Consider the following 26,893-nt stretch of genomic DNA (forward strand, 5'->3'; position numbering starts at 1 on the left):
TTCCTTTCCAGTGGCTTTCAGTTATGGGATAAGCTCATTTTTTATAATCTCATCAATGAATGATCGGATTAATACATATATTGAACATGGAAAAGGAAAGAAATAAGTTGAAGAATGAAAAATATATCTCATTCTGTTTTCCTTCTCAATTGAAATCTTTCCATCTTGTTACAGATGGAATTAAATAGAGAATGCATTTATTCAAATGCTAATTAATATATAATTATTATTGAACGAAAATCCTAAATAAATGCTGCAAATCACCCCGAAGACCTCTGCTACTGCAGACATTGACAACAGGGCTAAAAGCTGGATGGAAATTCGATGAGAACTACTATTTTAATTTTTGGATAGTAGTTCTCATCGAATTTCCATCCAGCTGTTAGCCCTGTTGTCAATGTCTGCAGTAGCAGAGGTCTTCGGGGTGATTTGCAGCATTTATTTAGGATTTTCGTTCAATAATAATTATCTTTCCATCTTATTGGAAAATTTTATGGCTCTTACAAGACTTGAAAGACTTACAAGACTTGTTCTTTCCAAGAAAAAATCATATTATGAAATTGATCTTGTACAGTTGAAAGTTGAAAAATGTTTAAAATTGAACGCGTAAAATGATAAAAATCCTGAATGTGAATATTAATGGAATCATCAATTTTGCAAATGGTGACAATAATCAACAGTGCTCAAATACCTCCTAGTTTATTACATCAATCTCAAACTGAATCTTGGCGGAGAACTGTCAAGAGTTATCAATCGTGATAGATGATCCTAATCAAGGTCTCCTAATAGAAGCATCAAGTTTCCAATCAATATTTCAATCGATATGATTCGATCAGCTTCAGTGAATAAAATTATGATTCAGATTCCATCGTTCGACACATTAGCTTTTCTTCCCTATTCTAGGACTCTATTTCTCTACTATCATCTTCGAAGAGCAAGATTTATAAGTTAAAAAATTCGATCAATATGATTTGATTAGTGGATGATATAAAATTCAGATTCCAACATCCAAAACATTATCCTTTTCTATTCCTCAGTACTATTTTTTCCAAAATCATCTTTGAAGAGCAAAATTAAAGCTTCCGTTACTTAATTTGCTATAATTCTACTGATATTGGCAACAGACACTAGAAGAACAAGTATTTGTAATTCGAAATAGAGGCATCCACAGAGAGTTTGCTTGTGGATAAAGTTCTAAGCCGGGATTTTTCCATCGTAAAGCCCTTAAGGCCAGATAACGTCACTGCTCGTGTGACTGTGATCCTTTGTTTGCCGAAACCTTGGAACTGAGTTGCACCTGTTCTCCTGCCAATAGCCGAAATACTCACTTTTTCAACCGCTGTGCGGGGATTACGTGGTGGTTGTGGAGGGTCTCCCTCCCTCCCTCCCTCTTGTCATGAAACCACGTGCTATGAGCAACGCTGACAGCATTCACTCGGGTGACGGGTGACGGGTGACAGGGTGACAGTTGTAGGCGATTGACACAGACCCAAATATCCATTCCATGTCACATCGAGTCATGATCACGCTGACTATACAATGAATGACTAAAGTTTGCATATTGTCACTTCCTCTTTGTTATGCTATACTATAATAATGATCATTCCCTTATAAACTTTTCACTTTCCAGTATAGCTTTGACAAATAGGTATTGACAAATATAAAATATCATATATGACAGTATAGGTATTGACAAATATAAAATGTTGATACAGAGCTTACAGAGCTCTACTTTCTCATCAAATTAATGAACTCACTCATTAAATCAATGATAGGATTGCCTGGCAGTCAAACACTCCATCAATATGCAACACATCTATCAAGCACTGAAATACTGCTTAATAAAACTTGTGTTAGTCAAATTTAAGTTGAAAAACTGTAACCTCAAACCAACAATAACGAAAACTTGATGATGCTGACAGTTGTATCCATTTCAAAGATGTTATCTTAAACTTCATCCAATCAAAGAATTTCATCGTATTAATTATTTCTATTACTGTTATTAGAATACATGTTCATCGTATTATTTTTTTCTATCATTGTTATTTTTCTTTCTTGGAATACATATATAAATACCTCCTCAACTTTAGTCTGTTACTAAAGAAAAGAAGGAATTCTCTTTAGCTCTGAAAGGAAAGACCTTGAACTCTTCCTTAGACTCTACAAAGAAAGGATTGTTGAATAGGGAAGGTAGATGATTTTTTTATAGATGAACTTCAATCAAATTTAGTAAGGTGATGTGCAAATTCTGTAAAATTCTATATAATAATCCTCTTTGAAAACTTTAGGATTCCAGCCATTTTTAGATCCTTATAAGTTGGATTTTTCAAAATTTCTCCACTGCTCCCTCTGATTGGGATTTCGAAGGAAGTACCAGCACTAAGGTAAATTTTTTTTCTTCCCAATTTTAAAAAGCTGCGGCAGCTTTGAAAGCTTTTCCCTTTGAAGAAAGTTGGTTTTGCCTTTGTTTCTAGCGCTGTTCGCCGAAGTTTGCCAGAGTCCGTTTTTGTCGTGCTCAGGTCTGTTGGATGAAAGTTCGCAGAATGGTTCTCAAAAATGAGAAATAGCTAAAGAATGATGACGAGGTGTTGGGTGTTGGTGGGGTCTGCAACAGAAGTGTCGAAAGAAGCTTTTTGCTTGCATTAATCACCTGGTAGCCGTGAAAAAGTGGAATACTTTCTTGTGATTTATGATCTCAACCTTATGGCTGGCCTGGTGTTAGAAGCTTAGAATACAATGCTCCATGCCCCATAAAAGGACTCACAGTAACAGTATAACCTAGAAAATTATTCTATGAAGAGTAAGAACATTGTTCTTCTTTGGTATTAACCATTCTGTCCTGTTTTCTTGAATTATTACTCTTTCTGAACTTGAAACTTCACAAAAATAAAATTCAATGTACTTTTCAAATCTTAGTCATTGAAAAGTTCTCAATGAGATGAAATAAATTTAATTTAATGTAATTTTTCTATTCGTTAAACCTCATTAAAAAAAATTGTAACCTCCAAGATTAGAGGTATCAGTTTAAAGGTCCACTCCAAAGTTCCATTGAGAATAGGATCAAACATACAAAAACAATCCAGAAATAGAACTATTGCGTATTGCGTACAGAACTATTGGCTCTAGAGCTGATGCTGACCTATCAATACATTAGAAATGCATTCAAGCTAATGCAGAACTGTTGATAATGTGCATTATGAAATGAAATACCACAGCTTCAAGCCCACAAATTAGTTTTAAAAATCATATATGACAGTATAGGTATTGACAAATATAAAATGTTGATACAGAGCTTACAGAGCTCTACTTTCTCATCAAATTAATGAACTCACTCATTAAATCAATGATAGGATTGCCTGGCAGTCAAACACTCCATCAATATGCAACACATCTATCAAGCACTGAAATACTGCTTAATAAAACTTGTGTTAGTCAAATTTAAGTTGAAAAACTGTAACCTCAAACCAACAATAACGAAAACTTGATGATGCTGACAGTTGTATCCATTTCAAAGATGTTATCTTAAACTTCATCCAATCAAAGAATTTCATCGTATTAATTATTTCTATTACTGTTATTAGAATACATGTTCATCGTATTATTTTTTTCTATCATTGTTATTTTTCTTTCTTGGAATACATATATAAATACCTCCTCAACTTTAGTCTGTTACTAAAGAAAAGAAGGAATTCTCTTTAGCTCTGAAAGGAAAGACCTTGAACTCTTCCTTAGACTCTACAAAGAAAGGATTGCCTGCAAACAAATAGGTAGATGAAATTTCATGAGAAATTTTGCAAGTTGAATAGGGAAGGTAGATGATTTTTTTATAGATGAACTTCAATCAAATTTAGTAAGGTGATGTGCAAATTCTGTAAAATTCTATATAATAATCCTCTTTGAAAACTTTAGGATTCCAGCCATTTTTAGATCCTTATAAGTTGGATTTTTCAAAATTTCTCCACTGCTCCCTCTGATTGGGATTTCGAAGGAAGTACCTGCACTAAGGTAAATTTTTTTCTTCCCAATTTTAAAAAGCTGCGGCAGCTTTGAAAGCTTTTCCCTTTGAAGAAAGTTGGTTTTGCCTTTGTTTCTAGCGCTGTTCGCCGAAGTTTGCCAGAGTCCGTTTTTGTCGTGCTCAGGTCTGTTGGATGAAAGTTCGCAGAATGGTTCTCAAAAATGAGAAATAGCTAAAGAATGATGACGAGGTGTTGGGTGTTGGTGGGGTCTGCAACAGAAGTGTCGAAAGAAGCTTTTTGCTTGCATTAATCACCTGGTAGCCGTGAAAAAGTGGAATACTTTCTTGTGATTTATGATCTCAACCTTATGGCTGGCCTGGTGTTAGAAGCTTAGAATACAATGCTCCATGCCCCATAAAAGGACTCACAGTAACAGTATAACCTAGAAAATTATTCTATGAAGAGTAAGAACATTGTTCTTCTTTGGTATTAACCATCTTCTGTCCTGTTTTCTTGAATTATTACTCTTTCTGAACTTGAAACTTCACAAAAATAAAATTCAATGTACTTTTCAAATCTTAGTCATTGAAAAGTTCTCAATGAGATGAAATAAATTTAATTTAATGTCATTTTTCTATTCGTTAAACCTCATTAAAAAAAATTGTAACCTCCAAGATTAGAGGTATCAGTTTAAAGGTCCACTCCAAAGTTCCATTGAGAATAGGATCAAACATACAAAAACAATCCAGAAATAGAACTATTGCGTATTGCGTACAGAACTATTGGCTCTAGAGCTGATGCTGACCTATCAATACATTAGAAATGCATTCAAGCTAATGCAGAACTGTTGATAATGTGCATTATGAAATGAAATACCACAGCTTCAAGCCCACAAATTAGTTTTAAAAGTACTTGATGAATGTGAACTGGCTGGGAGTAACTGAATACTGGTAGAAATCAATTCATAACTGAATTACATCACCGCATTTTAATTAAATGATACAAGGTCTATTCCAATTTTTAATATTATTAATTTTACTAAAATCCATATAATCCGAATACACTACTGGAAAAGTGTTTTCATATTGATAAAACAATCCTACCATCTAAAAATTATTTTGACTTCTTGAAATATATTAAAACAATATTCAACCATCTAAAAATTATTTTGACTTCTTGAAATATATTAAGATTAAGTTATTTATGATTTCTAGATAAATAAATAATTTCAATCAATTCCGCTACTGTAGGTGACGATAGGTATGTATGGATCTCAATTATCATGAAATTTCTCAATCAGAATGCTGTGGTTAGTATTAAGTATAGTAACTTTTGTCATTAGTTGCTGATCAAACCCCTAATGATTGTTGGATGAAATGTGAACTTGATTAGCAGGGCACGAGTTTTGCATGAGCCTGCATCAATAATAACGAGGGATCGAACAAATGTGAAGCTTCGAGCTGCACCTCTAAAGAATGACAGCGTTGGAATTGTGCCAGTGCTCGAGGGGTTGGGGCTTGTAGCATGTTTAATGAATACGTTGGAATAGCAGCGATTGCATCCGGCTTTGCTGTTTGATGTGTGTTGATACGTCAGCTTACATACAACCACTATTGGCTGAACAACTGCACTCATACCAACTGTTTATCATCCAGTTTTGTGTGTCTGACTTCCGCATTGACAGCACACATCACCTCCATTGCATTGTTCGTTTGACGCAGCTTTGCAGTAATGTAATGAGTCGCTGACATCTTCTGTTGTAATCTCTTGTAAATGGATTTCCAAGCAGGGGATTAAAACTGCATTTTCTTCTCACCAGAGCTGTATATCTTAAGTCTCACTGTTTCACCACTAGAACATTCGCAAGTGCACTCTAGAGTTGATTTTAGAAATAAAAATGAAGTGGCAATTCTATTGTATTGATTATTATATTAATGATACTCCAAACTCAACCCTGAAGAGCCTCTACACTCACTTGGGTGAAACAATCAATCCATTTGAGAATTTATTCACTTCTTACAACATGGAGAAAATGTGATCTCAACAGGAAATGTTTCTGTAGAGCAATTTATTCAGAAAATAAGCTAAATAGAAGTCAGGGCATAAGTTTGAAAATTAAGTTGCTCTCAGAATAGATGCTTACCGTATCTTTCATATTTCTCTACAACTCTCACTTTGAACTTTGAATCCTACTTGTGCTTCACAAGTAGCTACTTTTAAAAGTTCACTCCTTAATGGAAAATTAGCATAAACGCTTCGAATTCTAATCGGAAAGTCATAGTTTGAAAGGGGACAAATATTATGTATTCTCAGCATAGAATAATGTGAAAAAGTAAACTGAAAAAGTGCTAGAGAGTAGTAAAGGAATGGATTTCAAGATAAAAATACTGAATTTAGATGTCTAGCAGAGAAAAACAACAGTCGTTTTTCCACTTACATTATGAGTAATTATTCATCGACTCTAGAGTCAATGTTTCTATGAAAACTGTGAATAATAAAAAAGTGTTGTTCAGGGTTTAGAGCCAAAACCAAAATAAACGGTCCTAACTAGTACGCAGTGTTATTTATTGTCTGGTTATGGCATGGATGCAAGTAGAAGTTTCAATTGATATATGGGTACTGCGATAACTGATTACTCCTCGGTGACTCATTCATTCATCTACTCATGATCATGAGCTATTATATAGGCTTGTGTGTTTTTTGTTCATCATAGCTGAAGTTTTAAATTCGACCGCAGCACTGCACTGCCCGTTACTTTTTCTCCCCAACCAATGTGAACTTTAGAACTTTTCTCTCAAACAAAGGTTCAGCACATCCTTGCTAGTTCCGATGATTACAGAGCTGAGTGTTTGATATGAGAAGATATATTGTATATGATACTGTATACATAGTAGATATATATTGTATACTTGGAAATATGAATGCTTTTTATGAATCGAGTTGAATAGTTTAGCAGTATGTAATCATTTTTGTGACAATTGAGAAAATTATTTTGAAGTGATTTTTTTCGATAGACAAATAGTGATTAAGTAATAGTGATTTTTTTCCTTCTCTGTTGTTGAGAAATGAGTGACATCTCTAATGAGATACCAGTTTCATTTGAGAAACCTGGTACGGAGATGACATGATTTGTTTCCCCGGAAGAAGAATTCGCAGCTCTTAACGAGTTCTAGAAGTTTAGCGTTACAATACCTTCGAAAGATTGTGTCTCATTCAAAAGGAATCGAAAAAAGGAAATTGTCGGATTACTTGCAGCTGTCTGTTCATTATCGACAGTATCGTCCTCGTCTTGAATAAGTTGCTACTCGACGTTCGTTCCTAACAGTCGTCTGCCATTTGCAATTTGCAATCCACCCTGTCTACAATCCATGGCAACTCATTTACTACTTCTTGAGGATTTCGGAGCTCTCACCAGTGATCATCAACATAATTGGCATGTGTTAATGTTCATAAGCTTTTATCGAATCAATTGAAAAATTGGTTGGTGTTTTTATATTCTTCAAGAAATTAAGGATCAAAATAAACAATAGTGAAGTTCACGTTATAATGTCAGTCGAAAAGATAGGACAACAGCGTTGCTGATTTTCTGCAGAATAGCTGATTCCGGTATATTTGTCATATTTACTGTCCATTTTTGTTAAAAATAGTGAATCATATTTTATTTGTGAATAAAATATAATGAATTTTCATGATTGAGGTTGAATATTTTGTTAATAGATTATATTTTTACATTGTTGAAAAACGATCTGGGAACGTAGCGGGGCTAGAAAATGATAGAAGGTCTATCTGCTTTGTCGAATGGACAAAGATAGCAACACGAATGTCACTATATTTCAATGTTCTTGCTTTTGAAATTATATAATATCCAAATCCAATCTTCTTAGACTATAAGTTAGACATATGAAGTGTTATCGTTATAGGTATAAACTTGGTTTCAATAATTGTGTGGATGGAAATTATTTATCAAAAATACAATAAAATGATGAATCGAGGAATAGCAAAACAAATGTACTGTATTAATCTTTCACTTATCAACCTATTTCTTGTTCTTACAGGTATGTACTTGCGATTTTCATGGGATGGTCAATCGACGTAGAGTGCGAATTCAGTAGAATGCGTAAGTTTTTTCAATTAGTAATCGATATTTATCATAACATTAATCGGAAAAAGTATTTTTTCATTACAAAATCATCTTAAAAATTAAAATCCAATCTAATCCCAGTGTAAATATTTTCCATGCAAATTATTTCACATGCGTTTCGCCCAACATCCTAAAATAATTTACATGAATTTGAGAAGAAAATCTATATGTTTGAGCCTCTATCTTAGCTTGGTCGTTGTTGTTCCTTGGGGATTGAATGGAATTCTCCATCAAAGTTATAGAATATCCCGCTTTTTCCATTTAACGGTTATTTTCTCGTCCTAAACTGTCTCTAGAAAAAGTTGAAGGTACTGAGAACACAACTACATGAATATTGGTTTTTATCGATTATTTTGTTTTCAAAAAACACTCATTTCTATCCATTTCGGATCCTTGCCATGTTGCAGATGATTTATCCTCTCACTGTCAAGATGATTCCATACTTGGGGTTGTAGCCGGATCCATAACTTACAGAGGTGACACTATCATAAACATATAAATTGCTGCTGATCATCCTGTGCACAGTGCTTGGATGCTAGCTCGTATAACAAACTATTGCAATTTACAGTTTGTAAGTTGTAACACATCAAACTTCACACTACCGGTGTATTATATAGTTTGTAACATATACCGTGTTCTTATCATGTAATGTTGACTATGTAAACAGGTTGCCTGGCTGAACACGACCTTTTGTTATCGCAGTCAAGTTGTGTAGTGTTATGTGGCCTCAATGCAACATGCTATGTATCAAGTTTTAGGGTTGGATAAAAGGATGATCCCCTCTCCCTCCCACAAAGGTGTTAGCAACATGACAAACTCATGAGACAATGCATTCACGATGAAATGATGAGGTCATAATTCATGCTAGCCCCAATCCAGTTCCAGTAAATCCGAATAATGTAGGAGGATTATTGTGAAACAATATTCTTCCAATACCTAAATTTCTAAAGTCACGTTAAAGTTTTCTTGTGTTTTTGCAAAACTCTTTGCAAAAAGTGATAATCAATGTAATTTATTTTCCAAATACAGTATATTTTTTCCATCCGGGCATGAATGTTTATACTCTCATGAGTTGTTGTTAGAATCACTGAGATTGTAATTTAAATAGTTGCAGATCAGCATCGTCAGCACTTTCATTCATTTACACTCAATAAGCATAATCAAGTAAACATCAATGATGCACATTCTAACCTCAGATTCATTTTGTAGATTGTTAAAAAGTAGTTTTTATTCTTTTTGAACATAGTATATAAAGCTGCGTACAGATATACGCGCCTCCAACCCGCTCCGCGCACGCTCCGCCATCGCTCCGCCCCCGCATTGCTCTAGCACCGATCATGAACATTACGGGAGATGTTAGCTCTTCTCGCGTTCCACTCTTGCTCCCCGGTCGATCATCAATCGCTCTGCTCGAGTGACGTTCGGTTGTGGAGCAGAGCGAAAGTCTGTACGCACCTTATGATGAGACTGATAATGCAATTCATAAAGGAATGTCTTCAATAGAAGCTAATGTGAAAATTATTTAAAATTTTCAATCCCATCCAATTTTTCCCATTTTCGAAGTTTGCGCGAGTGATAAAAATATCATATACAATACATTTCATACGATGTAATAGGAAGTATCTGATAAATGATCTGTCCTGTATCATACTTCACGTATACATTGTTGTCGATACATGTTATATACGTGTATGAATAAATGTATAAATATAAAATATCGTACATAGATAAAATAACAGCCGGTTCTGCCCAATAACCCAAGCGTAAGCAATAAAACAAATCGAACAAAGACTTGATGGTTGGTGATGACGATTGAGGGATGCAGAGGGAATAGAGAGGGAATACACTGACAGCAGGGAAAAATATCGCACTGTTTCATCGACGATGTGTATGGGGTTCATCCCCCCTTGGTGAATTCGCCCGTTGACGGGGGGGGAAGGGTGGCTGGAATTTATTATTATAAATCAGACAGACGCGTCACTAAACCGCACTCATCCAAGATTTATTCTTTTTTTACTTCTCCAGAGATTTTGTTCGTCATAAACAGCACTTTATCTGTCATCACTCCACTGTAGACCGTATTTATATGCTCGATCTATATGTCTGTTTTCTAATGGATTGAATGTATGTGAGGTGAGAATTATTTATGTCGATTTCAAATACATCGCTTTTCGTCAACCAGCCTCATCCCTTATCATGCAGGGCTGGGTTCATGCATCCGAGAGTTGCGGATTGTAGATCGGGTGTTTAGAGCCCTATTGATTGATTGTTTCATTGATTAACTCTCAGTTGGAGGTACCTCATTGTTTTGGGATCTGAAGCTGCATATTAGCACTTAATTCCAGTAAACATGTATTGAATAATTGAGGTAGGCCGATTGCTTGTCAGCAGTGATCGATTGTGAGCTTCAAGTAGCATCTCATTTTAACTGCGTTGATATTCAGAAGCGTAGTTCCAAACTTTCTTAAAAATTCCTTCCAAGGAGAATATTATTGATAAATACATGAATGCAATTCAAAAATTATCAAATGAGTGTTGTATTGTATTTTTTGTTTCTAGACGGATTTCGTGGGAAATGAACTGTATCAATTAATTTGTTTCTCATATCAATGTGAATAAAATGTTTTGAACAACCGGAATTCGCACAGTATAGGAATACAGTATCAACTAACTATTTCAACCAACTATATATTCTGAATTCAGAAAATCATGGTTTATCATTGTTAATTAGAACTAAAGACAATAATAATTTGTTGAGTAATTGTTTGCAAATACGCAAAACATCGTTTCACCGTCGAATGAATCGCAATATGATTCTAATCGCAAAATTTGAAATACATATATTCTATAGAATATTTTGCGTGATTGAAGTTTGTCCGCCAGGCTGTTAGTTCATTATCAAGTCAACTCAGTTCATACGTGAAAATCTTAAAATCTTTATATTGAACTGTAGTTTTTCCTCTCCCAAATCGATTAGCTTATTCTACCTGCCCATTTAATTCTCATTCCCCTTTCAGTGTCCAGGTGCAATGAATTTAATATCCTTTTCCTGCAGAGGATACCCGGCCAACTTTTTATTGAAAGTTTGACGTGATCCCCTCACTAAACCGCTTACTTCAATAACGTCGCCTTGTCAAACGACTTTTTAACGCCATGGCAGCGTAAAATCATGTCTGGCACGAAAGTAATATCTTGCTGTTGCTCTTCTGTGCTTCTCGTCTCTTGGCTGCTTCTTTTATTTGAAGAATCTCTCTTGATGAAATTCACTGGCTTTGAAAATATATTAAAGGATTTTTGAAACTGGTCAAGCTTCTCTATACCTGGAGAAAATGATGGTAGGAAAGCTCTGAAGTTAGTGAAAAGAAGGCTACACCCAGCTTGGAAATTGTATCGATTAGGAAAATTGTTCTTCATACTCTGGAGAACATTTATATATATATATATATATATATATATATATTATATATATATATATATATATATATATATATATATAAGGTCACGACCGTTAGAATGTTCAAATCTTACCACTTCACTTCCTGGTTGATTGATAAAGGGGGCCCAGCCCCCCAGAAAAAGAAATTATATATATAAACAGAATACACACGACACGGATAGATTAAAAACACTTAAAAACGAGAACTTTCGGGGGTATATATATATATATATTATATATATATATATATATATATATATATATATATATATATATATATATTATATATATATATATACTTATGAGTTTGCAATCCAGCTATCTGGAATCCTGTTTACTGCATGAAGTATTTATAAAATACATATCATTCCATTATATATTAGAATCAGCTACCTGTGCTCTAGTTCACATTATGTAGTATTTATGTGACTCATGTCATACAGTATTTCATTAATACATGGAATTGACATTAGAAGTGATAAAATATATGAATTACACTTCAAAAATGTATGTGATATCATAGACAAAGGAACATAATCGATTCATTTTGTCTACAGTAGCACTCTTCATACTGTATCATACTTTATGCATATTCACGTAGGAGTATTACAATCATTATAATCCTCATATATTAAGTTCTAATTTCCCATAATCTTCAAGAAGGTATGTGATTGGGATCCAACTCTCAGTTCTCCCACAATCTGCATGCAATTCGGTTGAACAGGAAACTGCCATTAATTATACACGGGATGTATTGTTAAGAACTCCATTGTTGGAGCCGTGTAATCAGAGTGAATCGGCGAATCGCAGCCTGGCAACCAGGGAAAAGGTTCGAATCCTCCAGTGACTCACTTACCTCAATAGATTGTGCTGGGGACTTGTGCGGGCGCGGTGAGTGATAAATTTGCAGCCAAAACCCTGGCGGACCATCTTTTTTGTAACACTATATCGCCGTTGCTACTACATCAATAACGGGATAACCGTTCTTTGGTTGTTGGGCTGTGAGTGAGCTGGCAGGAGTGGGAGTGGGAGGGGGGAAGGTGAGTGTGGTGGTCGTACGTCGTGTCAGATTAGGGAGATATCGATTGTGATAAGTGGTAAGTGGTAACGGGTCCCGAGCCACTCTTTCTCGCTTCGGCCGCCGCGTGCAAGAGCGTCCTCTCTCTCCTCTGAAGAGACGCCAATTATCAAATTGCTCCTGTATGTCTTCCCCTATAAAATCCGGGCCTTCCTTCACACACAAGAGAGTGATGATGATGATACCTTATATGGCTTCCACTTATCAAACTGGTATGTTAAGATGTTTTGTGAAGTTGATGTATTATCTGCCAGCACACTTTTTGCTTTCTCCGTTTCCCTGAAATTGTATTTCCATTCCACGTATTGCTTTGATTTCTACCGTAATAAATAGAAAAAATACTCTGTGTAGTATTGATTAAGATTCTGTGATCGATATTCACATTTAGTAGAGTTATTCATACATTGAAACACAATAGCGGAATGATAAAACATACACTAGCCTTAAACTTTAAAGTTTATTGATTATTTTTTTGAATTGGAACGATGATTGAAACATTGGATTTAAGAAAACTTTGTGGAAATTTCAAATTCCAATTATCCATGTAATTGAACTACATGATTCCCAGGCTCAATAAAGAAGTTTCCTATCAGAAAGTACCAACGTATGATTCATAGCTCTCCAATGGATAAGTTGTAGAATCTACATTACCTGTTAGGCCCTCTAAATATTATATTGAACATCAATAATTATCCTTTTTTGTGTTGGAAACTAAACCATGATTTAACGCCAATTTATCTCTTCGGAAGATTTCTCAAGCTTGACTGTTCTTGTTCATGTGGAATGAGGTCAATTGGAGCTTAGCCATTTTCAAGATGAAGATCCTTTGTTTGGCTTGTCGTAGACAAAGCTCTTCATGATTAGGAGTCTGTACTCTGTTTAGTCGTGTCATCTGAAGGAAGGCGCAGTGCTGCAACCCGCCACACACCACGTTTCCATTCTGACTTTCAACCAGAGAGAAGTTGGTACTTCCATCTTCTTAAAGATCTTCCCTTATTCCTGCTTTCATCTAATTCCCAGTTCCGTATTTATTACTAAAAATATACTTATCTTCTATCGCTGTAATTGAACTTCGAATCGCTTGGACATTGGAACCGATACGAAATACTACAATCAAAATTTATTTCATTTTGTTTTCCACCTTCCAAGCTGTTTTTGTCATATCATTTTTGTGTTACAACATTTCATATTCGTTTACATATTTGAACTTTCCTCTACATTCTCGCTCCTCATTACAGCATGTCTCCGTTTACAAAGTTGTGGTGTACTCATTTTTAATGTCATTGTATTCTCCTCTATTAGGATTCATCTACTTGAACTTCAAAGCTCATTTTAGGAAATCATACCTCTCAATATCATTAAGTAGGCTCCATTTTCCAGCATCCCTGATTGAGCGTCTTCTTGTGCCTCATACCGAGTGTCGTTTTTCAGATTTTCTCTCTACTGTTCATCCATTGTTAACCATAACGATTAAATTGTTAACTTACTGGATATTCATTGAATAAACGTTCCTCCACTTCCTCCCCTCTATCTGGGAAAAGAGAAGGCTTGCCAATCAAATTTAAAACCCATGTTACTAATACTTTTATTATATGTCATCCCGATAAGATCAAATCATATTTTTTATCATTAAAGTCGCTGGTATGGATGCTTATTCATATCGATTCTTATTTTTGAACATGATATTTCAAATTGATTTTTTTGAATGTTAATTGGAGGGCATTTATCTCAGGATACCCATCTTTGTTCAATCAATATTGAGATGTCAAATTAAAACTATTATTTATGTTTATCAGTATTCTATGAATTGCTTCTCAGTTCTGTATTTCCGTATATCGAAGGAAAACTTTGAGTGTCATCGAAAACCGTCACCACTCTCTCTCAAGAGAAAGCCATGCGAATAGCCAAACGTGAGCTGTTTGGCACAAAGAAAACATCCATATTGAGCTGTATCTTGCTCAACAGAAGCTAGCAGGCTGAACGTTTACTTGTGGCCGCCCTTCAATCCGCCACTTAGAGTGGTTTCCGGTTCCTTGAGGACAGAATTTCTTAGCAAAGTACCCTTTTACTCAGTCTATTGTGACACCCACCATTGTCACAAGATGGAAGTATTTCCACTTGGTTTCACTCTCTCACTTCTCAGGCGATTTTTGCTGTTAACAGAGTTTTTTAAAATTGTTGTTGAATACCTCTCGGCTTGGAAGCTCAAGTTAGAACTTTCACCTCTATAGTAAACCGTATTATTTCTCCTTCAGGAGGTTTTTGTCCTAGTCTCTCCGTAACAAGCTCATGGAACTTCATTTCCTTAGATAAATGGAAATTATTGTTCTAGGTCAACGTGAGAGGAATATATTTTTCATGAAGATTTGCTGAAACGTTTTGCTAGTTTATAATAATTTGTTGAATTGGTTATATTGATTGCTAATAATAGTGGTAAATTAATGGAAATAGATAAACGTTGCTCTTTTCAAGATATTACATATCATTCATAAAAAATATCCCTTCATAATTTTTCATGTTTTATTATGATGAATATTGTTGACGGTACTCAGTAATGCACAAACTACTAATGTAAGTTTACTATAATGTAAATCAACAATACACGTATTTTAATATCAGTAATGTATAATAGATACAACCTCATATGCTACTAAAATATGACTTCTTCTGTACTATAATAGAAATGCTCTGAAGAAACAGTGTAAATGAAACCTGATATCCTGTTGAAAAATATAGCTTCTTTATTACTCACTAATCAAACCACTTATCAACTCTCAAACAGCCAATCGAGAATTAGCCTAGATTATTTTAAAAAAATCTTTGTCAGATTCGAAATAGTAAGATACCTTACACCATAGAGAGAAAGTTTGCTCCGCTAGCAGCTCCATTCATAACGAAAATTTCCAGAAATTTCATCATCACAAAATTTTTCAGACGGTCCTGTGTAACACTGGAAAAACGTGGTGGATGAAACAATTGGGGATGACATTGGAGCATTTGAGTTCATTATTGAGTGAACGTCATCGACAATCGTTCCTTTTTGCAAAGGGAATTTACGCTGAATTTCACCTTAGGTGAGAAACGGAGTAAAGAGTAATCGGGTGAAAAATTATCCCTTACACAGGCAGGGCCGCTCGACTGATTGAGGGCGTGAGATTTCCTCTAAAAATTACAGAGCAATCCCTTCGTATCCTGTTTCTTGAAGAGATAGAGACTGAGAGAAATCAGTCTCCAGTCCAACCCATTCCGTCCTGTTCTTGGCATTAAATCGATTGTCGTTCAGTTCAGATTCAGCCTTGCCTTTTTCTCTTCGTCACTGCTGGAAACATTTCGTTATAACCTCCACAGCAAAGAATTATTCTTTTGTATCAGACTGATCTATCATTTTGTTTCAAGTACCAAAGCTATATTGAGAATATGAAAAGAACTTATAGAATATGAAAGATATTATATCGAAGTTAGTAATCACGAAAATATACTCCAATAAGTGAGGGCGAGCGGTTTTGCTTATAATTCCATATAAGCTTCATTATAAAATTCAAATATTTGGAATCTTTTTAGCGGTGGCAGAAAGAAAAGTTGCAATGCCCGAACTGTCTCTGATATAGTAACTGTTCCTATCACAGAACTTAATCTTGGATAGAATCATCCCAATCTCACCTGTGTTGTAATATGCTTATAATAGAGAACGAGATAATCTAGATCGCAGTCGATTAAAATCATCCTTCGGAAAGCACCTGTGACTTGATCATAATAATACATAGTGATCTTATTTTATCTATTAAACAGTGATAGGAATTATAAATCGTTCACAAAAATTCTTATTATTTTTTGGCAAGTAACTCGCCAATCACCGAGGAGTCTAATAATAAAGAAAATCATTGAGGGAATAATTTTCATTATATTCAGATTCATTAGAGAATAGTCTGGTTTATTCACGCATGGTTCGCAATTCTTCCAACAGTCTGACTTGAATAGCGATATCAATTCAAAGTCAAAGTCTCCAGAACAACTTTAAATTTCGATGACACTTGGCCCTTTGGGATGACTGTAAGAAAAGGAAGAGGAGAATAATTGTTATGACACTGCATAATGGTTGGTGGTGGGAGATAGTGAGAGGAGAAAGTCTCGACTGGACGAGCGAACAGATAGTGCAATGGGGAAGTTAGTTGCCATCGATAACAGGAGGAAGGTCGAGCCAGTCCTTTGTTGGTTGGGGGTGGAATGGAAGTTTCGCAGGCAGTCCCAGTAGCCCGCTGCCAAAGTGAGCTGGAGAACAATAACGGCAGACAATGGCCGACCGCTGCGACTTCAATCGACAGACTTCTTCTTCGCCGCCGCCGCCGCCGAGTTGCAGATTAGAGTTTCATGCTTGACAGAGTTTGCGAAAACTTGGGAAGCGTCTTCAGCCACTTCAAACAAAGCCGGGCTTCAACTTTGATATCACTCTTGATTGTCGTGGCAACACTGCCACCTCTTTCACCCCCCCCCTCATTGTACAAACCTACTAGGAAGTACAGCGTCGGAACCTCACCTCACTTCAGTGCAATGTTAGTAGTTATTGTGCGGCTCCTATTCAGAATATAATTATTATTCTGTCAATTAATCACGTTACTACAAAGGCCATTAATATTATTGTCATCATTATCACACTAATTTGATTACTCATAGATTGAATTCTGCTCCATTTCGGAGTCCATCTACTATCCCCATTTAGGTTTGTGTGTCAGAGAGGACCTGGAGTCCTAACTCTTTCTTTAATAGAAGCATAAATCTCGTTCCGTAGGTGACACCTTTTAGTTGTCACTGGGTAGGATCCTCATGCGAGTATAAGGTTGGTGAGTTATCGTACGGTTTTTAATCATAACACATTTTCTGTCCATCAATCATCATATTCTATCACCCTATAATTCTCATTGTTGAAGAGACTTGATATATTGCCAATAATCCACTTCTTTCAATAAAAAGTATTATTTTACAGTTATTTTTGAGGATAATATAAATTATCATAATAATATCAGTCTTAATTGTTATCACAAGAGTAACACTAAAAGTAAAGTTTATATAGAGAAAAATTCCATCGGTCATAATGTCATCATGATATCATCCATAAACGTCATAACATTTTCAGCAATTTTATAACCTATCAATATTTTCCAGTGCAAAAAACGTATTCATGGAATGTGCCATTCTCAAAATCAATTTCATACCTTTCTTATTCACTGATTATCTTATCATTCACTCATTATTTATTATACTATAGTTACAATGCGCGTTTACTCTCAAATAATATACTGGATAAATAATATAATAGATCAAACAATATTACTACTTTGAACCGCGTTCTCCTGAACACTGGTTGATTTTTGTCATGTGTATACTTGAATATGAAATGTATAATGTATAATTGAATAATCCTTGACATCATTATGATCTCTCTCATTCAGGTCTAGAACTGAGCGTCGATTACTACAATCAGCAATAATGCGAAATGGATGCTGCAGACAATGCATGTACTGTGTATTCCATTTCGTAATCCCTAAGATGATCTGTATACAATTTGGTCAGGATCGTGCTGGACTGAGTATGGAGGAGCCGATTGGTTATCCAATTACAGTAGCAAGTCCCAATTGCTCCCAGGCCTAGGTAACGACATAGTCATAGTCTCAAATAGCGAAGTCTGAACTTGATTTCTCATTGCCTATTGAACTGTTATGTTATTTATTATGGATTGCCACAATAGTAATATTCCATATCTCATACTATATTTCTGAATTAGTAGTATCAACAGTGAACGATTATCAATAATCAATTATTGATATTGATCTCCGTTTCTTCATCTCCAACTTCAGCAGCAGTTACATGGTTTGCTTCTGCAACACGTGCAGCAGTGGTTTGACATCACTTAGAGAACAAAAGCTCATTAATAGACGGAAATTGGTGAGACGAACTGATGTGAGGGAAGGCAGAGCAGAGCAATCGTGCAATCATCCAGCTAATTAGACGCGTTCAATGCAGGCCTCAAGTTGTTGATGTCACGTTTGATTGTGCAACCCTACCTTATATGAGTCAAGCAATATCTTTGTTGCTGACTGGTATGGTATCTGCATCAAGTTATTTGCGCGCGGATGCTTTACACATCTTGTTAGCATCCTCTTGAATCAAACGCCATGTGATTCCCCACCAACTCACTCACTCTGCTACATTATCCATTGTATTCGTGCATTGAGCGTTGTCCATCATTCATAGGCGTACTTCCAAGTGTAGAACAATTTGCTGGCAATTCATCTTTCTCGCACATACAGTATTCTGTTCATCTATCACATTCCTATTCCTACCCCTTACTCTCTTTGCACTCCACCTCCAAGCTTCCGTCAAGTCAGATGCGCTTAATACCTGTGTTTCCTAGAAGCCATTCCTTGTCTACAGATGAATATTACAATAGCGTCATCGTTTCATCTCCATTTCCCTCTCCATCTTCGCACAGTTGCATTCACACGCACAGTCTTTCTCCCTTTCTTCCCAATCCTCGTGTTTTAATCCGTCCCTTCCTCCCCACAGTAATTCAAGACTGGTCTCGCCGACAATGCTTCGCTTGGCTTGTTTAACACGCAGAGCAGTTTGCTTTGAACAGACACAGTACCCAGCAGCTTTGCCTGCTAACCGTCTCACTCCGTCACGCCAGCATTCCCCCATAAACCGCCAAGTTTGTGGACTAATGGATCAAGCGAGACTTTCGAAACGCTCTGCATTGCAATCTTCGTAAAATGCCTCTTAGCCGGCTTATTATCGTGTGACGTACTCAGTGTTCCATTAGGACGTTAGTTCTCTTTGCTTGTGACAATCCTTAGCTGTAAGCATTAGGACCGCATCCGACCGCCCTGATTAAAGGAAACGCAGCCCCAACTTTCCGCGTTCAATTATCTCTGTTGATCACTCAAATAACTTATGCAAAGCCTCTTCCTTTCAGTTACAGGTTTACAGTTTACAATGTTCAATTGCTACTTATTCCAGCACATTTACTTGGTAGTTTCCACTTTGACCAATTCTGCTGACCTCAGAAATTTTGTATTTGTCTTCTGTTGACAAGATGCATATCCTTCTGTATTATAACTTGACAATTATATTACACCGTCATCGTTGTATTCGGATATATGAATTGTTTCACTGACTGAAAGCCTTCTTTAACAATGGTTAACAGATAGGTTCCATAAATAATCTGAAATCTTATTGATTATGTTGATTTATACGATAGATCTGTTGGTTCACAAATTATATATAATTTTTACGTTTCTGTTCATGATTATTATACGCTGGATCTCTTGTTTTTCAACTCTCACGAAGTTTCTAACAATAAATGATTGTGAAGTGATCTTACATATACCTAGAAATAATATGCTGTTTCAAATTTTTGCTTAGTTGAGTAATTGAAGGTTTAAATGATGACGTTGCGGGATCGAATCAGGAATGATTAATAAGAGAGAGAATGAGCGCAAAAAACACAATAATGGATGTCATTGGAGAGAAACAATTAAAATGGTATGGACACCTGCGCAGAATGAAGGAAAATTGTTCTTCATGCTCTGGAGAAAATTTATATATATATACGCAGCCGCAACTGTTTTATATATAGGTATTTATATATATATATATATATATATATATATATATATATATATATATATATATATATATATATATATATATATCTAGAAGAAACTTTAAAGTTTGTTATATAAATTAAAACAGGAGACACGATATAAATAGATTGAAAACACTTAAAAACTTACATTAGAAATGGGGGGAATGTCTCGCTCGGTTGAGAAAGGAGACTCAGTCTCCGAAAATTTCCCCCATTTCTAATGTAAGTTTTTAAGTGTTTTCAATCTATTTATATCGTGTCTCCTGTTTTAATTTATATTACAAACTTAAAAGTGTCTTTTATTACGCCAATAACTTGATCAACTTTTAGTAATAACGTTCTCAAATGGGACATCCATGTAAACTTCCTATGTAAGAGACTAAAATACCTATCTTATAAATTTTATAAATTGAAAAATGTGCTATCTTTCTCAGAATGCAAATACGGCACTAGTAGAATCCCTAATGCGATATGGTTTAATAGTTTGATGTGGGACTTTTGATACCCATATTAACTTCCATATTACCTTCTTAGAAGGCAACTTTACTACATTAGCAGTAAATTCATAAATATACTAGAAAGTCAATTTCCACTTAATAATTTCCGAAATAATAAACACAGAAAAAGAGCCATAGAGGCATGGCAGAACTTGAATTATTTCAAATCGTTGACTTTTATACAATAATCAACTTCATATTATAAATTATATTTTCGAACACTTCATACGCTAGATTCAAGTTTATATATTACATCCCTGATTAAGCTGATTTACGACTCACACTGGCACACAAGGAATCTTCCTTTTGCCGGTGTTTTTGCCTCACCTACTGTACTTATGCATGTGAACATAAATTGAATCTTCATTTTATAACTATTATTTATAATACAGAGTTATCATAAAAGAATGGTGCGGTTTCGAACATGGTTTAAAGAAAAACCAAATTACTTACAGTTGATGTTGTTTATTCATCTAATTTGTCGTCTCAGGCAGTTTTTTACATAGTTGATAAATTTAAATATGTGCGCTTTTAGTCGTTCGACAAAATATCCAAACGATAATCAATTTCTCTCCAAACATTCGCTAACATTTCATTGGTTATGGTTGTCATTGCTTCATTAATCCTGTTTTTAAGTGGTTCAGGTAGATTTTTTCTTGTAAATTTACATCAAAAACATTGTTTATTCACAAGAAATCGCGAACTGAACCACTTTAAAACAGGATTAAAGAACCAATGACAACCATAATCGAAGAAACGTTATCGAATGTTAAGAGAGAAATTTATTATCGTTTGGACATTTGTCGAGCGACTAAGAGCGCACTTATTGAAAGTTATTAATCATGTAAAAAAACTGTTTCAGACGACAAATTAGGTGAATGATAAACATTAACTGTAAGTAATTTGGGTTTTTCTTTAAACAATGTTCGAAACCGCACCATTCTTTTATGATAACCCTGTATAAAGGATATCATTTCGTTATTATATCTAATTAAATAAATGTATGTATCTTGGTTTAAGTGCAGTAGCATAATTATACTTATATTTATTTTTTGTAAAGGTTTTTTGTATTTTGTTTTTGGCAAATAAAATTCATTCATTCATTCAATTGAATAAGTCAGAATTAATTGGTCGTAATATCTAATCTCAGAACTTACGATATATTGGATGAGTTACGAAATTAAAACAACACCAGAAAATCAAGAAATTTGATCAATCTTCTCCATCACATTCCTGTGGATATGAAGGGCTTGATGGATTGAGTCCTTGATTCTGATCTTCCAATCAAGATCGTAAGCTTTGAATCCTGATCATTCTCGATCATTCTTTGATCAAGTTACTCGAATGAAAGACCGACGGCCATATTTCATCTGGAAGACTTTCCGCCTCAGACGGAGAAGTTCACAGAAACTGAAAATCTGTAGGAATTCGAAGTTTCCGGAGCCGTATGCGGTGGATATTACGACTTTGCTACGACTTCGAATTGTATTACCTCTATACTCAGGTCGAATGAAGTAAATTTTCCGAATTAGCGAAGTGGATAGTTTGTAGGCCAGATAGGCCGGAGGTTGGGTGAACAGTTCAACAAACCTTCAAAGTCTATTGGTGTAAGTTTTTGCTCAATATCCTTTCACAAACCTTCCCCCACTCGCCCTGTTACAATCTCTAAAATACTTTCTTTCTCTGGCAGGCATTAAACGAAGAACTGTGGAAGTTGACTTGTTCTCAGCTGAAACGATTGCCAAGTTCTATTTTTCGAATATTGTTGTTCTTTCCCTTATTGATAAACTTCGTTGCTCAATGAAGGAGATATCACAATAATCAATTCCCACTATAGAATTGAACTGCTTGTAATGAAATTCATATTCATCAGAACTTCTAACCTATTGAACTTAGTATTTTGGACTGTTCTTAATATGGTGCGTACCTATAAAGTTCTGTTATCGACTTCAGTATTTCAAATGCACTTGAATACCAATCAGTATTGGGAGTGAAAGTTATAATTCTAGTTAATATTAGTATGGATTTTTCTCCTAAACGATTAATCTTGTCGATTCACTTCATATAGTTCCCATGAAAGATCTATGAGATAGATTCACTTGAATGAGTTTCACTAAGGATGTATTCCACATTTTAATCATTTCCACAATCACTTGAACTATTGGAATTCACAAAAATCTGTCACCCAATCCCGATATACGAATTTATTGATCGAATATATGAGTGCTTCCAGTAAGTATAGCAATGATTTATGAGGAGTAATAATATGGCGGAACTTATTAATGACACATAAATACAGTTATAAAATTTAACCGTGAAGTTGAAACAATTGAACCAAATTGAAGTGAAAATATCCATGAATTCAAGTGTCGAACTCACTGCCCAAATGTCACATTTCTCTGATCATGGTGGATGAAATTCCAGAAATTTTGCTCTCATCTCGCATGTTATATTTCGAATATAAACCTCTGTGGCTCAAATGAGTTCTCCCTGGAAGTTCAATGGCTTACTATCATTACAAAAATATGGCTTATCTTTGAAAATCGGGTTTAAAACTCCTACTTCAGATTATTGATGAATCAAAACACGATCATCATCATCATTATAAAAATTAACAATAGGGTTTTCTCTACACGAGAGTCATTCACGTCATAAGCCATGAACTCTCTCAGGTGCAATCTGAAATACTCAGATTTGGAGCAGACAAGTGATACGACATTTCCATTTTCACATTTTCCATTAAAAGTTGCTACTCAGTTGAACATGAATATTCTAAGATAAATGGGAATGAAGGGGTGAAAATACTGTAATATTATTGGAACATTCAAGTTTCTATAGACTGAAAGGGCCAAATATGATCATCCACCAATCACCTGTTGTCCGAAGATGCATATTGTAGGGCAAGTATAAAGAGTACATTGTTCAAACTCCACACTCGAGTTGAGAGTAACATGAGGATCTGAATGCTGGAGAGATGAATAGCTCACTACATCGGATACAGTAGCATGTAGACCTTCTTAATGGCAGCTACTTTTCTTGCTCAGCTTCCTACAGCAACCAAATCCTGGCCTACAGAGAGAGAGGCGTATAGGCCCCGGGCCGGCGCTCGCTACTTGGTAATGCACAATGAAATGCCTGATGCTGCTACAACGCACCATCGATTAATTAACTGGCTCCAAGAGAGAGAATGAGTGAGAGAGAGTGTTTGTGAGAGAGAAAGACAGCTGCTGTTTTACTTCTTCTGTTTACTCAATTATTGCTTCCTTATCACTACATAAGTGAACTCTTTCAAGTAATTGAAAGAATGCAATAATTGAACTCTTTAAACAAAGCTTAAATTGTGCTCTATTTATGTGGATTCCTCACTCTCTTCGGCTGCCTCTCTGTTCTATCGCTCACGCACAATCATTCTCCTTCTTTAATAGTAATCTCCTTCTCTGTCTTGCTCTTTCTCTTTATCTGTCTAGCTTCACCCTTGTCCGAAAATGCACAGAGAATTCATAGTAACCCGTAGTTTGGGCTTTGCTTGCCGCTACCGGCTAATACCTGCTGTCTTCGAATCTCCGCGCTAATAGAACAATTTATAACGGAATGAAACACCCCTATCTCCTTCATCCCCTTCTTACACCTTCTCTCTCTATAACGGTCCACGTTCTTCATCCTCTTTTCGTCATCTCTATCTTCCTCCTTTATATCTCTCTAAACTTTTTCCACATTTCCCGTCTCCTCCTACGACATCCTCTATACCTTTTCAAATTCGTCAACCCCTGTCTACATCCTCTCTTCTTACTCCTCACATATTTCTCATTCTTGCTATCCGTTTTACAATTTGTGTTTCCATTATGGAAAAGTAGCACAACATCACTCACAACACAACTGTAAAGTTGTAAGACCTTAAACTCAATCTGGTCACAGAATTTCTCTGCTGAATTTCTTTCACTGATTTTTGAAGAAATACCAAATGGCAATATTATTGAATTTTCTGGTATGGCAAGCAATTATGATAGAATATCAATGATCAATTATTGATCTGTAGATTGGACGAGTTCACTTGCATTCTCTCAATACGTTTTTAAACGGCACAGCTTCGATTTTGCTGCAATTCTTTCTATTTATGTATGACGTTTCTTGCTCTTCTCATGTAAGTTATCCAATCATATCAGAAAGCAATGTTCAACGTGAATGTTAAGATCAATATCGTACTCCTTTGTATTTATGATATTCGAAATTAAATTCTCGATTGTCATTCTTCGATGAGCAGTAGTCATTTTCCCATTAAGTAATCAAATCGATGATTAATTGTCATCGCTATCCGGCTCTTTTTTAAAGTGTAAGTGGTCTGTATTTTCACAGTAATAGTAATATTTTTTGCATCATCTATCGATGTAGTCAATGATATTCAACTTAAATTCTTACGGAGTTACAATCTTCAATATTGCGAATTTTATTTGTTGTTTTTGGTACGGTATTCCATTTATTCAACTGTGTTCACTTACTATCTTCCACTGTACCTTTATTAATGATGGAATTCCATTGATGTTTACTTTGGATTCAATATCATTGAATTTTCTAGCTCCATTCCATATTCCACTCATTACATGATACTCTACCATCCCTTATTATTTGAACTGAAAATTTATCGATAATTCGTAGTAATTTGTGTGTGGATTTCAGGTTGAGGGCATTTAAATAAACTATGACGCTTCTATGAAGATTGATCGTGAATGAACTCAATTCCAACGAATAAATATCCAGCAGACTATTATTAGTAGCAATGGTCTACATGTAAATACGGAGAAACTCGATTAGGATGTGCTCAACCAATCAAAAATTGATTAATTAAAATTCAGATGAGATAAAATTGATAGAAAGGAATTAATTGGGGTCCAGGAAATGATGGGTATGGCTCGGCGGTTGCAGTGGAGTGAGAAATTGGGTGGGTGAGACAATTTGCCTTTGTTTACTCACATCATAAAATATTAGTGCTGTGGGTGATTCGGGGGCGCTTTTTCTCTCTTGCACACTTTACGTTGGAAAGAAGAGAGAGTGATAGGATTTGAAAGGAAAGGATTGCGTGTGAGAGAGAGCGTTGTAGGAACGTTGTCCAGGAATGAGATTGGAGAAAAGTTATTAGTGATGATTGTGAATAGAAAAGGGTGGGGGAAACGGCGAAAGGGAAGGCAGATCGCCTGGAACACAAAAAATTGTTAATTATAGCCGGAAATGAGTTTTTCGATAGGAGCGTTTTTGTTTTTGTCGTTGTCAGTGCTCAGTTTAGTATGACTATGGTGATGATACACTCTTCCCGCACACTGTATGATGATCCCCACAGCGAGAGTTGGCTCTCTATGAACCAACAACGTATTGCTAAAAAACGTATTCCCGGAATGATGTTCTATTTGCTACCGTTTCATTCGATTTGTCGCTTTATTTATTCAGTACACGTTCCAGTGAGCCACGCAAAGGAATAGATAGTCGCAACTTGCCTTCCCTAGTGGAATATCATCACGCACCGGTATCTATAACCAGACATAGAAATTATGATCATAATCTAGTAATGTGGCGAACATGAGCATCAAGTCTACTGTTTATCTGTTTGGAAGCATTCACCACATACACTAGTAAGACATCTAAAACTATAAATTTCCCATTTCCAGGAATCGAAAAATTGTAATCATATTAATCATTAACTTTTTCTTTATAATGACCACAAGAATGAAAATGATTGATTATATTCAAGGTACCTAGAATATATTCTAGGTACTGTTGAATCAAAAAGAATAAGAAATTGTCAAAAACCACAGATTTATTGATACTTAGAAAGACCGGTTTCGGTTATTACACCATTGTCAATCTCTGATAAACAATCTCTGAGTTTATCAAAGATTGACAATCTCTGAGTTTATCAGAGATTAACTCAGAGATTGTTTATCAGAGATTGGCAATTATTTATTTATTTGAAAATTTACATATTTGAGGGCACCAGGAACTGAATCCCATTATTGCCCTCATAACACACATTGAGCATACAATTTGAAAATATAATACATTAAAATGAAAATAATGGTGTAATAACCGAAACCGGTCTTTCTAAGTATCAATAAATCTGTGGTTTTTGACAATTTCTTAGTCTTTTTCATTCA

The 26,893-nt window shown here is 35.3% G+C and overlaps 1 protein-coding gene and 1 long non-coding RNA gene across 6 annotated transcripts in view; one reads left to right on the forward strand and one right to left on the reverse strand.

Moving 5' to 3' along the window:
• Positions 1-26,893, forward strand: part of LOC111048868 (very low-density lipoprotein receptor) — a 351,720-nt gene that overhangs the window by 167,835 nt on the left and 156,992 nt on the right. The window lies entirely within an intron of this gene.
• Positions 18,792-20,917, reverse strand: LOC120349898. Its single transcript, XR_005570495.1, has 3 exons — positions 20,780-20,917; positions 19,355-19,357; positions 18,792-18,802 (listed from the first exon to the last, which is right to left on the reverse strand). It is a non-coding gene; the product is annotated as an uncharacterized LOC120349898 (long non-coding RNA).

This window comes from Nilaparvata lugens, chromosome 2, assembly GCF_014356525.2.
Source record: "Nilaparvata lugens isolate BPH chromosome 2, ASM1435652v1, whole genome shotgun sequence".
NCBI lineage: Eukaryota > Metazoa > Arthropoda > Insecta > Hemiptera > Delphacidae > Nilaparvata > Nilaparvata lugens.